A 17,087-nucleotide genomic window follows, 5' to 3' on the forward strand; every position below is an offset into this window, starting at 1 on the left:
TTTAATGCTCTTTCTAATGGATCATTATGAATATTTCTGTGCATTTCCATACCCATTATTAGTATGTTATCTATACATAGTATTAACAATTTTAAATGATTTTAAAACCAATTTTAGACACAATATCCCGAGTGAATGCATAGGAAGGGTCACTGTAGGTCATTTGACAAAGGATCTTTTTTAGTGTGTCTACAGGCACTGGTAGTGCTCCACTTAATTTAGTTTATATGGACCATTATACTAAATTAGTCCAAACTATGGTCCCATAGTAAAGACTAAACAAAAACAGTTAAGTATTCCGACCTTAGATATTTACAGTGATTATGCTGTGATCTATTTAAACATTAATATATAGATAGTAATAAGCTAAATATATGAAAAAAATATACGTTTTGTTTTTTTTTTTGCATTTTTTTCAATGTTACTTTTAAAAAAGTAGTAAAATTGAAATATAGTACAGTATTTGTATTATACTTTATTTTTAGTATGTAGTGCCCTGCGATGGACTGGTGACCGGTCCACTGTGTTTCCTGCCTTCCGCCCAATGACTGCTGGGATAGGCTCCAGCTCCCCTCACGACCCAGAAGGATAAGCGGCTTAGAAAATGTGTGTGTGTATTATATAGTATAATATAGTATAGTAGCTAACATAATTTCCACACACAACAGAGGGATTCGGAGAATAGGCCCTTTTAAAACAGTGCCAGTTAAATCTGCGAATCTGAAGTCCTGCTAAAGCAAGTCTTTTTTCCTCCTCATGTTCTCCTTATGAATGACAATTGTGACCATGCCTCACTTCCCGTAAGCCTTAAAACACGCAGGTAATCCTCCTTTATGAATACGCAAATGTGTTACTGTCACACTGTTTGCTTTTAACGTCACTGTAAATGAATCTGGTCCAAAGAGTTTTAGTCCATAGGTGGAGTCTTATTTTAGCCACATCCTTGCATTTTAGAGAGGAAATGAGACTGTATCCCTGTTCCTCATGGCCACATGGTGAGCAGTTAGATCCCATTATTTTAAAGTAAATGTGTCCGAAAGAATGTTATGATTGTGTGTGTGCTCAACTGTTCAAAGCTGTGTCAAGTACTGGCTAGTGTTTTTGAATTCTGCTCAAAATGAGCTTAAATTGCAACATTGCAACAATTAACTATGTTCAAAAACCTGAACATAACTATTGTTCAAAAACCAGCAGCTTCATTTTTTAAAGACATGCCAGTATTAGTATTCACAGGGTCATGAGGAACCTATACACAAAAATGTATTTTATATGCAGGTATTGAAATACCAGTTCAGTCATGCTTTTCATGGATGTAGGTACTCACCAAAACTTATGATTACTTAAGGAACCTGTTAGAATACAAGAGGAGTTTGAAAAACCCCAGAAAAGTGTTCTTGAAATAACCCCTTTCAGGCTTACAAGTTCTTCTAGGAACCTCCAAAGGTACTTAAGGGCTCAATCAAAAGAAAAGGGTTTCTCTAGTTACCTAGTGCTAAAGCGGGATGGAATCTAGTGAGGTTTCTGCAAGAGCTTGAAGAGTGTCAAGGGTTCCTCTGATAACACAATGAAATGGGAGTTTTTTCGAGGCACACAAAACCTTTAGTTTTTACAGTGAGGAGTCTTGTTGAGAGTGTTTTATGGTACAACAGATCCATTTTTTTGTGGCTAAGGGTAAAATTAAGCTATCTAGGACTGCGAATATGGCTGAAATAATCATGCATCACAAGAACAGTTAGCTGAGATTTGTCTTTTAGAGGAAGAAAGCTCAGCAAATTGTGGGAGATCCTACCATGGGCCACAAAAACAATTTTAAAAATGTATTTTATTAGTGAATGTGCACTACAACGCAATGCTTAACAACACCCTAGCAACTACCTAGATTACCCTAGCAACCACTTGGCATACTATAGCAACTGAAAAGCGACATCTTAGCATCTTAAGCTGTGCAATCACTCTGCATTTTATTGAGAAAATGCACTTTTCCAATTCCTTATCTGATTTCTCTGATTCATTTTTGAGCTATTTACTAATATTATAAAACCCTTTTTAATGCAACACTCTGTATCTAAAGCTTGTACGTGTTTATGCATATTGTATTTTTATAATATGCTTGTCTGTTTTCTGCTGTTTTATTTATGCTGTGTGGTGATGCCAAAGACAAATGTCCAGAAATTGATGATACATTTTTATTCTATTCTGTTCTTTCCTGTTTTTTATATATTGATATCTGGTTAGCAAAAGCAAGGATAATACTGTATGGTAATAGGCACAGACAGGCTACTCATTGCATAAGAAAAGAGAAAAAGGACAGACTGACAGACAATTGATGCAGCTGCCAGCCTCAGAAGGGTTTCTGGTTTCAGTCTTTGTTGTGGCTGAACAATAGACTTAAATGGCTCCTACACTGCCCACAAACAACAGACTGTAGACTATGATTAACATGGGCTCCACATCTACACACATACTGTCAAATATGTTGGTAATATGGACATTTATACTCTAAACACTGTAAAACAAACTCTCAGTCAAAAAACATAAGGAGCTGTGAAAACGGTGAAGTTAGGATGATATGAGTGGGGACAAATAGGCCTGCTTGCACAATTATGCAATAATTTCTCAGAATATAATGTAAAAACATATGACCATAAAATTACATATTCAAATTATCAGTACTGCAGCGAGTGACAGCAGTAAAACAGTGAACTGTTTTGATTTAAAAGGCCTATATACTATACATCAACACATTTTCAGCTTGAAAGGAATTGGTAAATAAGTCATTAAATAATTCACAAATTAAACTGTGGAAGAATAGAGGGAATGAAATAGGTAAAAACACAAATGAGAACAAAAATTAACACTTGATGTAGTAAATATATTTGATGGTGTGGTTTATGCACTGTGTGAAGTACGTACCTTAACCGTAGCCTACCTAACACCAAGAAGTGGCTTAAAAAGTAATCAGTAGTCTATTATTTTTAGGATCTTCGACCTTTGTCCTGAATTTGCCTTTGAAACGTCTCTGCTCTGCCTCAATGCACAGGCGGCGCAGATGGCTGCTGTTCATTCTCTATTGTGAAAGGCGAGCAGCCATGGCAGCTGGACTCCCCTCACACACACACACTCTATTCACACACCTGCGGCTCGTGTCATTAATCCTCTCGTCTACAGTCTCTTTGTTCTTTACTTTCCACCCCTTATTTACTCATGTGTTAGCTCCTCATCCCCCACATGCTTGTCAGCATTGTGGTTATGGGCAGCACATCTGCCCACATTCTTACTACTCTATGGTCAAAATGTCACAAATCCACAACAGTAACCTTTTACTTTATGTGACATTGAAGCAGTAGTTAAAATGTGATTTTCTAGAAATAGACATACTTTTTTTGTGGTCTATTTTCTCTGCTATGATCCTGTCACCTTAATAACCCTTACAGAACAGTCACATTTACTTCACGTGATCATATTTGAAGTGTTATAAAAAAGGGGTTAAGTCACATAATGTAAATAATAAGTGATCACGTGACATAGTGTGAACAATATGTGAACAATATGTGATCATATGGGAAATCATGTGAATGAAATCGTGTGACAGTGTGAATAATATGATCACATGTCTGAATAATGTTATCACTCAATGTGAATGTCATCATGTACCACAATGTGAATAATATCGTGACATAATGTGAATAATATGTAATCACATGCGACAGTGTGAACAATGTCATCACATGGCAGTGTGAATATATATGTAATCACGTAGTAGCGTGAATAATATGTGGTCACATGTCTATGAATATTGTTATCACGCAATGTGAATGTGATTGCGTGACACAATGTGAATAATATGTGATCACATGCAACACAATGTAAATAATATGTCATCACGTGACACTGGCTAATATGTGATCACATGTCTGTGAATAATGTGATCACAACGAGAATGTGTCATCATATGTGACGGTGCGGACAATAGGTGATCAAATGTGACATGAAAAATGTGATCAGGTGACAATGTGAACAATATGTAATCACATGTGACTGCTGATATGTGATCACGTGTGACATCTTTTGAACAATGAGATCATGTGACAAAGTGAATACGCGATCACATGTGACAATGTGGATGTGAAAACGTTTCGTTATTTCCTGAAATGGCACGTTATCACATTTTTCCATGTGGTCTCAAGCACGCCTGAAGCAATGTGTTTTATGTTTTTTACACGATGACATATGATGTAGAAATCTCAATATGTTACATGAAACTACACATGCAGAAAGTGCAAATGGATGAATCATGAAGTGACAAAATCATAACCGTCTAAAAAACATTATCAAGTGATAATCATGCGACTTTTCTGGAAGGGAACGTTGCAATAATGTTGAGACAGAATGTTGAACATTTTCAGCTACTTCGTGCTGCTTAACCAAACGTCAGTATGGTGTAGACTTGTCTTCTTGTTCAGGTGCTGGGCTATAAATACTGCAGGGATCTCATTTTTAGTACAAACCAGGCTTCAACAACAGCATCATTTCCATTTGGTTGCCAAGGAGACTGAAAATATATTCCACATCTTCTTCCTCCACAGGGAGGACAGACAGCGAGGTGAGAGGGGGAGAAAGCAGAAGACGTGCGGGAAAGGGGAGGGCTTCAGTCTGCCCAGCCGATGCTAATCTTCACCATATCAGATGTTTGAACAGCCTCGCTGGCTGCAGTGCTCAGATCACAGGCTGCTGCAACAGCGAGTTAAAACGCCTGGTCACGTGGGAGCTCACTGAAACACAAAAGGTAAACCGACTCATCTATTTACAGCATTTTAATACAAGTTTAACATGTTTAATCAAATTGCCTGTTGTTTTAGCACCTGCATCATTGAATTAGCACCTGCAGTGTTCTTTAAAAAGGCAGCTGGACGCTGTAAGTGTTAAGCCAACACTGGGTATTTTCTTGTGTATTTAAAATCAGATTTTCTAACATTTTTTTTTCTCTACAGGTCAGGAAAATGGACGATAAATCAGACGTAGCGGTTGATAACCCAGTTTCTGTCCTGCTTTTAGGGGGTGCGGTGATGCTGCTGAAAAAAGAGGTAGGAGTCAGTGGTACATGGTTTAGGTATACTCTTAAAAAAGATGTTTCTTCAGGGGTTCTTTAGTAAAGGCAATGGTTCTAAATAGATATATAGAACCATTTGCATGTTTAAATGGTTGTATGGTGAAATGGTTCTTCAGACTGATAGAGAATGTGTTGTATACGGTTCAATATAGAACCTTTTTGAAAATGGTTCTATATAGCACCAAAAAAGGTTCTTCTGTTGCTTCAAGCTTGACATCATAACAATAGCAGAACCCTTATGGTGCGACATACAACCATTATTAAAAATATTTTATATAGAACCATATATAATACATTCTCTATCAATCTGAAGTACTATGCAAAGAACAATTTGAGCATAAAATGGCTCTATATAGAACTCACGGTTCTAAAAGAACCCTTCCCTTTACTAAAGAATCCTTGAAAAACCATCTTTTTTAAGAGTGAATAGCCTGTGTGTTTGTATGATACCACTCATATTAGGATGTGACATGATTGGGATAATTCAGATCACCATCTTATCTAGTCATCTCAGGAAAACTGATCAGATTTAACTAAGTTGCAAAAATAATATAAATATATAAATGCAATCCAAACAGATGTAAAACATGTCATGCTTTATTTTGGAAATGCACCCACTCAGTAAATGTAGGCTATGTTCCTTTGAATCTCCTAAATATTAAATATTCATAAGCAGAGCTGCCTACGATATGCGTCATCCAGTTTTGTCGGCAGGCTCAAGGGATGGAGAAGAGGGATGGATTAAAGTAAAAGCACACAGAGAGTAGGCAGAGGCAGGCTGCTGAGAATAATCATTAACGACAGCAGTTTTGACAAATTCGGAATGATTGCTTACATGCCTGATCTTGTGATGCCTAGGCGCGCATGTCCACTTACGGTAGCCTAAAACCTGGCATAATTATTCAGGTTTAACATAAAACATACACTGGTGGTTGGTGCTTTGAGCTTATACAAAAGGAAAAAAATGGCAAAATATTGATATTACAGATCAGGACATCCAGCATCAGACGCTTTGAAGGATGCCCAATGAAGATGTCCTGAAAAGGCAGGCCAGTAGATTAAGGTGAGTTCTTTTGGTACCTCCTAATATATGTATTATATGTACATTGTATTGTATATATAGTGCCGTTCAGCCGTTCACTGCTATTAAAGAAGACAGCTTTCGCACAAGTTGCGGTGCTTTATTAACCAGCTGTTGTTGGCCACAGCTACTCAATTGGCAGGGAAAACAAGTCAGTGGCTTGCTAAGACAAAGTTTTCTTTAAGTATAATTGTCAAACATAATTCCCCAAACATGGCAAAAGCCAAAATCACACCAAAAACTTGATAATTCAGTGGCGGCTACTGTAGAACCCCAATATACCTAGTTATCTATTAGCTAACATCTTGACGACTTGGAGGTATAGGCATATAATTCATGTTTTGCCATATAATGAATTGTAAATAACTTGATGATTTCCAGCCTATTGAGAACTTTCTAGCGTATCGCCTACCTACATGAACACCTTGAGTGAACTCACTATCAACACTGTTGGCAAAAACTACTGTAAAAAAAAAAGGCGAAGTAATCCGAAGCAAGGTTCCACCCTGCATCTCCAACCATCAGTAACAAAAACTGTTCAGTGCTGGCATTTTTACCTTTTCAGTGAGCCCATTTACTTCTAGAGGCTTCCTTCAAACCCTTTGGAGACACCTCTTCATGAGAGTTCCATCTCTCTGACTAAATCAGTGTTTGTATTGTAGCTGCACACAGTGTTGCCTTCCATTTTTTGCTGCTCTCCTCTACTTCTTTCCTCTGCAGGTGAGCCGTGAACAGGCAGTATTGGCAAGAAAATGCCCCCTCCTTAGCTTTACTTTAGGGACCTTCACCTTGCTCCCAAAAATGCAAAATACACTCTATCAAGACAGGTAAGAGTTTCATGATCACAAAAATATGTGAGAATTTGTGAAAAAATCAGCTAGTAATCAACTGACCACCTACCTCATGGCAGACATTATCTAAGCAGTTACTTTTTTAAATGTGACTTTGACTCTGTTGTTCTATGTAGGAACTATACTTGATAAGTGCCCAAAAATACATTCATAAATTCATTCCACCAGCACACCAGCTGTGTGGTCATTAAAAAAATCTGAATGTGAATCTATATATGAGTGTGGTAGTTGGGATTTGTCAGCACCTATTGTGGCATGAGGCTCTGCGAATTTTTAGGGTTGTTTTTACTTTATGTGCTACTTAAAGCATTATAGCATTACCAACAGTAATACTAATATCAGATTTAAAGTTCTGGATCTAATGTTTATAAATGAGCTAATTTAATTTCAGGGTGATCTTAGTGATCTTAGGCATGTTAACGTCTTCACTCAGTATTCTGCTTGCTGTTTGCCTCCCTTCAGTTTGATTTTAACCTGACTTTCTCTACCAAGTAAGGCATCTTATTTTCTGCTCTTGCAGATGTCAAGTGGCAGAACATCCATGCTGATCGCCCTCGAATTCCACAGGACTATACAATCATGTTATTGCCAGGGGAGATCCATCAAACCTTCATTTGTGTTAACCCAGAGCCTCTCTTTGTTTTCTGTAGAGCTTTCTTTGCTTTACAGAAAACAAAGAGAGGCTCTGGGTTAATACAAATGAAGGTTTGACCTCGAGTTTTGGCTTTTGTGGAAACATCAACACTTGGTCTAAGGCCAACCAGCCTCTTTTCCTGGGCTTAACATCAAACTGCTGACTTATCAGTGGCTAGTTAACAAACTCCCATTCTAAAACTCAGCCCCAAAACTGTTAGCCTCTTCAGTTTGTATGACAGTCAGTAGCTTGATATTGGCACACGGGTAAATCTGCTGATTATGGATCAGCTTTCCTAACAAGATATGGAAGGTATAACGATCCTAAATCACTCTGAGAAGGTAACAGGCCCCTTCTTATGTGTTATTTTCAGCATCAGGCAGAAGTGTCTCTTGAAAATGATGGCATTCTCTATAATTGGTGGTTCCACACCTTAGACTTACTGTACCTGTGGAGTAGGGTTAGGACATGGAAAAATAAAAATGCACACTGAATGCTCTTCATTGCTCTCCAGCGCTCTAATGCCTGTCTTTCCCTCAACTAATACTAATGCCTTTTAGGAAAGGATTAAAGGGAATTGTGGGCTAAAGTATGGGAACCTGTTACTATTGTATTATTTGAGTAATAATACCTGCATAATATTTACTACATTTGACATATTGGCACTTCTGAATGGCAACTTTTCACAAATTAGCAATGAAATCATAGCCCTCAATGACCAGACTGTCCTGTTATCCTTGCCTCATATGGAATGGATCTATACTCTTTTCTTTCCTCTTCTTTGTTCTTCTCCTTGTGACCAACGAAACTGACTCCTAGCTTTGAAGCTTACAGCACTAACCCTGGATATTTACACTAACCTCTGCTATGCTTGTATCTCCTTGAAAGCTACAGCATATTAGCCTCAGTTGAAACCGCCTTGAAACTTCTTATTACTAACAATTTCTAACATCACTAACAAGGTTATGCGGGCTGAGATGGCTCAAACTAATACAATCATAATAGATGCTTCTGTACACTCTTAAAAATAGACGTGCCAAAGAGGGTTCTTTGGAGTCACGTAGGAGAACCACTTGCTTCCTAAAGATCCTTTCAATGCATGGAACTATTTTTGTAAAATAATGTGTAAAGAATCTTTTGGAAGTTTATTGAACCTCCACATTATGTAAAGGTTCTATAACAATTAAAGGTTTTCCCTAAAACTGTACACCCACACCAAGAACTGAGAGCCTTTATTTTTAAGAGTGAATTATAGAGGGAACTCCTTGTATGCTTGAGATTCTGTGGTAGGACGTGTTCTCAAGATCTGTATGCAGAATGTGTATTTTCTATGGATGATGCATGTAGTGCCAAAGATGCTCCACACAAATTGTGATGATGGAGCACAAATTTACTAACCGTACTACAATGTGCCGCTGCTTTAGACGCAATGATTTGACGCTTCTGTCTTGCAACTAACCCTCAGCCTGATTCTCTTCCCATCTCTCCTACTCTGTTTCATGAAGTGTGGATTGGTGGGCAAATGTTTTATTCCCATGGTGGCCCAAAAAACAGGTAGGGGGGAGAAAGGAAGACGTTACTAACAGATATTAACCAACTAACTGCATTAAAACCTTTGCATTGAGCGCTTGACGTCTAATGTTCCTCTCTTTTCTCTTCCATTATCCTTCCTGTCTTCAGCGCTGCCACTGACTTCCATTCCTTCGCATGTTTGTGCAAATCTTACTTTTTGAAATGGTTTTGGTCATGTATATAAGATTGACAGACTAATCAACTACTCACTGCAAAATAACATGTTCTCTGCCAGTGGTGATTGAGTGCTTTATTTACTAACTTGTGAAAGTTAAATCTTCTCTTCTACTAACCAGTGCACTCTCTTGCTTGGTCATGCAGACTTGTCTTAACAATGTGGAGATGGTCCTGTCGTTCTTTGCCTTTATTTGTTTTGTCCTTAAACTTACACAAGGTGAAATTGCAACAACATTCATGTAAAATGAACATTTCATATCGATTAGGCCTGAATGGAAGTCCTGACGGTTAAGTTTACTGCCCCAAAGCAGTATCAATACATGGAAGTTGCTGCAATTGGCCCAGTACTCACTTGGACAGATTTCCCTATATGTGTGGAAAACACGTAATTGAGGCCTTCTCTGGGGTAACCAGGAGCCGTGCACTAACATACTAACAACAACTAACCAACTAACAGAATGGTTTTCTAACACACTAACTGGTAAATTATACACAGGCTACTGTTCCTGTGAAATACTTAAATTCAGTGTTCAAGACTACCAAATGTCTGTGTTGATAATAACGTTAAACCTCATGGAAGGTGAGGGTCGTACGGGGCATGCACAAGCACAGGGCAACCCAGGGAAAGAGTCTTGTTGGCCTTACCATGAGTTTAAGGTGTTATTTTAGAATCATAAGCATTTTTATTTGGGGAAAAAAATGAGTTTCTTTACAGTCTGTGAAATATCTTGTGAAATATTTTGATACCAAAATGATATGTAAAGGTTGTATTAAAGTCATGCTGATGAACAGCTGAAGATCTCTTAGTTTTCACTTGAGTGGCTTGCTTTATAGTAGCTATGTTGCTGTAGGGCCTGAAAGCAGCCAGCAGACATATTTCACCTAAATACAGCTTGATGCACCATGCTGGTTGATGACAACACTTTTTTGGACTGCAAAATGCTGACCATATTGATGTGTGCTTGTAGGCGTCCATTTTAAGTGGGTATACGGATGAAAGGTCAATGCATAAACATACACCCTTTAAATATCTTTAAAACCAGAATCACTTTTACCTTTCTGAAAGAGCCCATTATTATAAAGGTACACTGGTTAGAAATATGCTTTCAAATTACATACATTATTGGTACAAAAGTAATCACATGTTAATAAGAATAACCTTTTTATAGCAAATATGATGATTAATAAAGGCGAGAAATATTAGCTTGTGACTCAGACCAAATGATTGCTGTTTTTAATGTAAAAATTAGCACTGACACTGATCATGATTTTTTTACAACCATATTGGCCAAAGGCTGACTTTTATCAGCCTTTTTGTTAAAAACCCAAAGCTTACACTGTGTGGGCTAAATGAACACATGAAACACTACACTCTTAAAAAAGATGGTTCTTCAAGGGTTCTTTAGTAAAGGTAATGGTTCTATTTAGAATCTTGTGATCTATACAGAACCATTTTATGCTTAAATGGTTCTTTGCATAGTGAAATCGTTCTTCAGATGGATGGAGAATGTGTGGTGCATGGCTCTATATAGAACCTTTTTGAAAATGGTTATATAAAAGCACCATAAAGGGTTCTGCTATTGTTATGATGTTAAGCTTGCAGTAATAGAAGAACCCTTTTTGGTGCTGTACAGAACCATATACAACACATTCTCCAATAATCTGATGAACCATTTCACCATGCAAAGAACTTACGGTTCTAAATAGAACTATTGCCTTTACTAACAAACCCTTAAAGAACCATCTTTTTAAAGCATATTTAAGCATAAGCGTATGTGTAGCATATTTCTAGTACTTTTTGTTAGTCAGTGTCTCAGTGTAAACTATACAAATATTATTATTTTTATTTTTTTTTTTTTATGGGCCAAACTGGCATTTTACATTCTTAAATGAAAAAGGCAAAATCAAAATGCTAGCCTGAAAGTAAAAATGTTAGAGGCAACTGGCTATTTAGCACAATGAGTTGTGGATAATTCTGCTATGACATTATGGTACTGGTGTAACAACAACATTCAAATACAGCTTGAGCGTAAATCTTAAAATAATTAAGTATTGATTGCATATTTGGAGTAAAACTCCGATCTTGGCTTAATCTGATTGGGCATCCCTAGTAAAAATCCTACCACTTGCACTTTTTAACATATCCTTATCAAAGGCAATCCCTTATATGTTATTAAATTGTGCCACCTAGTGGTCTACTGTGGGTGCATATCAATGTTGGAAGGCAACAACACTGAGCAGTTTTTATTTAACACTTTTGATGGACTTAAATTATAGTACTGAAGTACCTAACAATACAGTTGTCATAATATAAAACAACTTTACCTCTAATTTTGGCAAATTTCTGAGAGAGATTTGGGAATTCTTTCTGTCATGAAATTAATCTTAAAAACCAGATCCTACTATATGAAGAGCTGTCTGGAACACATTGAATTCAACTTTTTCTTCAGCCATCACAGCTACAACATCTGCGACTACACAAAATCAGTGAGACACAGAATCTCAGTCTCATCTGCAAAGGAAATATATTTCCATATATTTAAACAAAACATTGAAATTGAATTGAAAGCCTGGTTCTAATAGTCATGGTTTGCCACTGACTTCTCTATACAGTCAGGTCCATAAGTATTTGGACAATGACACAATTTTTTAAATTTTGCCTTTGTACACCACCACAATTGATTTGATATGAAGCACTCAAGATGTGACTGGAGTGCAGCTTTAATACAACAAAAATAAGTTTAACAAAAATATTGCATTAACCGTTTAGGAATTATACCTGTTTTTTACATAGTTCGTCCATTTTCACAGACACAAAAGTAATTGGACAGTTCACTGAAAAGCAGTTTCATGGCCAGGTGTGGCCTGTTTCCTTGCTACTTCATGACACTTTAAGGAGATAAAAGGTCTGGAGTTCATTCCAAGTGTTGAATTTGCATAATGATATGCCATCATTAGGCTGAAAGAACAAAACAAACTTAAATGACTGAGGCAGTCACCTGAGCTCAACCAACTGAGCATGCTCTTCACTTACTGAAGACAAGATGGCTGCAGTAAAGGCCTGGCAAAGCATTGCAAAGGAGGAAACTCAGCATTTGTGATGAACTCATGTGATGTCCATGAGTTCAAGACTTCAGTCAGTCACTGACTACAAAGGATCCAAGTATTAAAAAATAATCCTTGTATTTATAATTGTTTGTCCATTTACTTTTGAGCCTGTAAAAAATGGATGGACTATGTGAAAAATAGCTATAAGAGGCAAAATTATAAAGATTGTGTCACTGGGCAAATACTTATGGACCTGACTGTATGTTTGACATCCATATAAATATTAAAAGTTGACATTATTACATATATTTCATCTACATATGTGCATATATTTCAATATATATGTCTATATGTGCAGATTAGCATAAACTTAAATATTTAAAAATGGCACTTTAAAATGCATGTACCACATAATTTAAAACATCACCTTTCTTGCATATTTTCAATTGTGACTAATGCAGAATGAAACCAGTTATAAAGATCTGTGGGCGGGTGCAGGACAAAAGGTTTAGGTCGGGGGTGGGCGTGGGACAAAAGATACAGATTTTCTTTCGAGGCAGGGTGAAATCATGTGGAAGCGGGACCAGGTCCAACGCAGACCTCTAGAACACGCAACTTCAAAACAACAGTACAATGCCAGTAGTGAATGAATGCTAGTGTGGAACCGTTAGCATTATTGCAAATGAAATGCTATAGCTGGCCCCAACTGGCTTTTGCTCACTGTTAGCTACATTATCAGGGTTGAAGTATTACTTTAAACCACTCTTCTCTTCTCCACCTTTCTCAACTGCTCAGTTCTTGATCAGACGTGCCGGCAGGATGTCACTGTATCCCCGGCCCCCTGATTGCTGTAATCAAACTGGCTTGATTATCGCTATGGGCAACCACTGACATGCAGAGAGCTCTTAATATGTGCACTCCAGGTAGCTACAGAGATTGAATAAGCTTGCCATGGTGAAGTACAGAAAAAAATTGTACACTGTACACGCTCCATTGCAGAGTAAGTTTTTAGTAAACGTAGAACAAGTTACTATATATTCAGATCTGAAGAATGAACACATTTTTTGCGCCACTGCATTTCCAGATGCACAACAGATGATTAATCCACTTAATTTTGTACACTCTCTTTAAAAAGATGGTTCTTCAAGGATTCTTTAGTGAAGGCAATGGTTCTATTTAGTTCTTTAAGTTCTATATACAACCATTTCATGCTTAAATAGTTCTCTTCATGCTTAAATGGTTCTTTACATGGAGGGAGAATGTGTTGTATATGGTTCTATATAGCACCAAAAGGGGTTCTTCTATTGTTAAAAAAAATATAAAACCATATACAACACATTCTGCATCAATCTGAAGAACCACTTCACCATGCAAAGAACCATCTTTTTTAAGAGTGTACAAATTCTAAAGTCTTAGCAATAACGGCATAAAATATAAGAACACAAGATAGGAGGAGAGTGTAGGAGATATTGAAACTCATGAAAAGGTTTATGTTGAAATGTTGAAACAAATGTGCAACTAATATGTCAATATTTAATTGGAAATGCACTGTACTGTTGTCTTCACTAGCTTTTCATTAGAAAGTCTTACAAGTGTGCTATGACTTTATTAATTGAATTGTAGCCTTACATGTAAGAGTGCAAACATACAGCATCCAGTAACATTCTATAGTAATGATTGATACAGTCATATGCAAAAGTTTGGGTACCCCAATCAAATTTTTGTTAAAAGGATGTGATAATAAGTACACATCCTCTACAGAGAACCACTTCTACACATTTAATGCACAGTTACCACTTATTTCCTGGATTTAACAAGATACAAGGTTCTGTTCTGCCAATGACTATATAAAAGTCAAAAGTAGCAGACAATTTTTTTTTTTTGTTGCTAGTGTGCGGTGGTGTATGGTGCAGCGACTAATGAGCAGTACTCATCCTCATACACTGACAAATTATTGCATAGTTATGCTTCATTTTTCACTGATATGAATTTGGTTGGATGTTTTAATAAAACAGTAAAATGTGAGGGAACTTGACTGATTGGCACAACAGTGGAAAAAATAAGAAAAATCTGGCCTTTGAGATCTGTAATGAGTACTAAATGAGGTCTGAATGAAAATGTAAGGATGTAAAAAAGCATGCCTGTAAAAGTGCAGTAATGTAATTTCAATAACACTTACATTAAACACAAATCTTGAAAAATAACACTTAAGAAGAAGGTACAATTACTTAAGTCTTTCCCACCCCAAAGCATTACTGTATGTAGCCTAACTGCAACTGCAGGTGCATTCCACACATGCAAAGTTTTGCTCAGTATGAGAATGAATGATGGACTGATACACTGGTGTCTAATCAGTGCTCACATTATTATTATTTTTCTTTTTGTTTATCACTATTTTACCTCATCAACATTCAATATAACAACTCAAAAGACACATGTAGGTTCACTGGTTGTTTTAGATAGTACGTATAATAGTACATAAAATGGCTATATTTGTGTTGAAGGCCGTCGTGACATCTGGTTCCTATGACCACTATAAAGAAATCAAAGCCAATAAGTTTCTCTACAATAAATAATTTCACATCAAACCACTCTGAATTACTTCATTTACGTCTCAAAGTTTTAATTAAGCAGAAGTTAGGAACATTGGTGCAATTCCTCTGAAGTTTCTCACCAACACACAGTGACAAAGTTCTTGGTGTTAACCAAGGTGGACATATACCATTCACAGTACAGCAGGGGGCAGCAAAGCCATTCAGTTTCATTATATATATGAACAGGCCTTACATCAAGCAATTTATAATATGAGCTAGGAATAGAATCCTAATTGCATGTAACCATCTTATAAATTCATAATTTGTAGACAGCGGTACGCGAATGGCAAACTTGTCATTCCTTTCATCAACTCCGAAATGATTCTCCATCTGCTTTGGAGATGAATCTCTACCTAATGGATTGCCTTATGGAAGCACAGTGTGTTCGGCATAAACATGTGTACAGATATAATAGCGCAACAACACTTTCATTTTTCATTTAGAAAAGACTAAGAGTCATTCTAGTAAGCTACAATTGCTGTTGAAGCTAAAATGATTGCACATGACTGCAGGCTGAATGACACAGTTTCCATGTCCATTTAAAGGAATGGTTCACAGGAAATGAGATTAATATAGCTAGATAACAAGCAATGTCACCCAAAATCTTTTTCTTTAGGTTCGTAGCTAAACTTCCAATACCAAACATGCCTTAGCCAAGTGACTACATTTGAGGTAAGGGAAAAACAGTGTGCATTTGATTTCACTGTGAACAATTCCCTTTAAACTCGTTGTTAAGCTGTACTCTGGAGCCAACTGAAGCAATTAGGCTAGCTTCTGGCAGTCTCGTTGTTTTGTTTTGCTCTGATTAACTGCTCTTGATTATAACTCTTTCATATTTCTTTGGATCTGCAACTGCTCCAACAGCTGCTCAGTAAGCTCAGTGGCCTATTAATTAATACATATTGCCAATAATTCAATACCCTTGCTGGCACAATTTTCCCAAATGATGCCAAACACCACAGAAATCATCCAATTCTGATGGGCTCTAAAATTCAAAGGGGCATTCTGTCCTAAAACTAGCATTTAATGATATTTGTCATGTTTTGCCTTGTTGTTTTCATATATTTGTATCCTTTTTGTCCATCAATGTTTGTTTACTAATGGTCTCTTACCATAATACCCAGCATACATTGTGCAAATACAGCGATAAAAAAAATCCACTGATGTACAGGACATTAAGTACTAACATACAGAGATGTTCACAAGCTGATTCACAAAAGTCAGTCAAGTCGTGAGCTTGTATACTTTCTAACCAAACTACGTACTAGCCAAGATTAGATTAGTCCTCTTATGGTTGAAAAAGCAGGCATACAACCTGCTTTTTCAGCTATAAGAGGACTAATCTAATCTTGGCTAGCATGTAGTTTGGGTCTCTGAAGCTAGCATGTAGTTTTCGGTTTCTGAAGGAAAAAAAAATAGTTTACCTCATGTCAGTACACTGTTGTGTACTACACTCTTAAATAATAGGTGCTAAAAAGGTTCTCTAGAGTGATGGCATAGAAAAACAAGTTTTGGTTCCCTAAAGAACCTTCCAAAGGATGTGTTCTTAAAGGATTACTCTCATGTTTTGCAGCCTAATCTCCACCTGCTGCATCTGCTATGGCTGACTACCCCTGACAATAACTTCAACATATTGCCCAGTACTTAGCAAAGAACAGAAAGCACATTGATTACAACAATGAAAGCTCTGCTTTAAGCAGTCATGTGCAAAAGTTTGGGCACCCCTGGTCAAATAATGTTTTGTTGATATTCTAAGCGATAGTCAGCACATTTACAGAGAACATACTTCTGCACATTTTAATGCACAAATACTGGTCTTTTGAGCATCTCTTGTATTTGTGTTGAGAGACTGTTTCTTTTCTCTCTTTTGTTCTCAAAGCCAACATGTACTTTGTGTGGCAGGACTGGAAAATGTTATAATCCACATAGGCTCCCACATTCACCCACACTGTTTCTGCTCTTTGCCTGAGCTTGATATGACTCAGATAATGGTGGGCTACTATCTTTAGGACAGACTGGC

General features: G+C 37.0%; 1 long non-coding RNA gene across 2 annotated transcripts; it reads left to right on the top strand.

Moving 5' to 3' along the window:
• The first annotated feature begins 4,439 nt into the window (after positions 1-4,439).
• On the top strand, positions 4,440-7,657 carry LOC118827284. Of its 2 annotated transcripts, XR_005008858.1 has the most exons (6): positions 4,440-4,463; positions 4,587-4,786; positions 4,992-5,084; positions 6,098-6,173; positions 6,912-7,018; positions 7,563-7,657. It is a non-coding gene; the product is annotated as an uncharacterized LOC118827284 (long non-coding RNA). The 2 variants fall into 2 exon arrangements; XR_005008857.1 differs by having other exon boundaries at positions 6,098-7,018.
• The last annotated feature ends 9,430 nt before the right edge of the window (positions 7,658-17,087 follow it).

The sequence above is a fragment of the Colossoma macropomum genome, unplaced genomic scaffold (assembly GCF_904425465.1).
Source record: "Colossoma macropomum unplaced genomic scaffold, Colossoma_macropomum, whole genome shotgun sequence".
Lineage (NCBI taxonomy): Eukaryota > Metazoa > Chordata > Actinopteri > Characiformes > Serrasalmidae > Colossoma > Colossoma macropomum.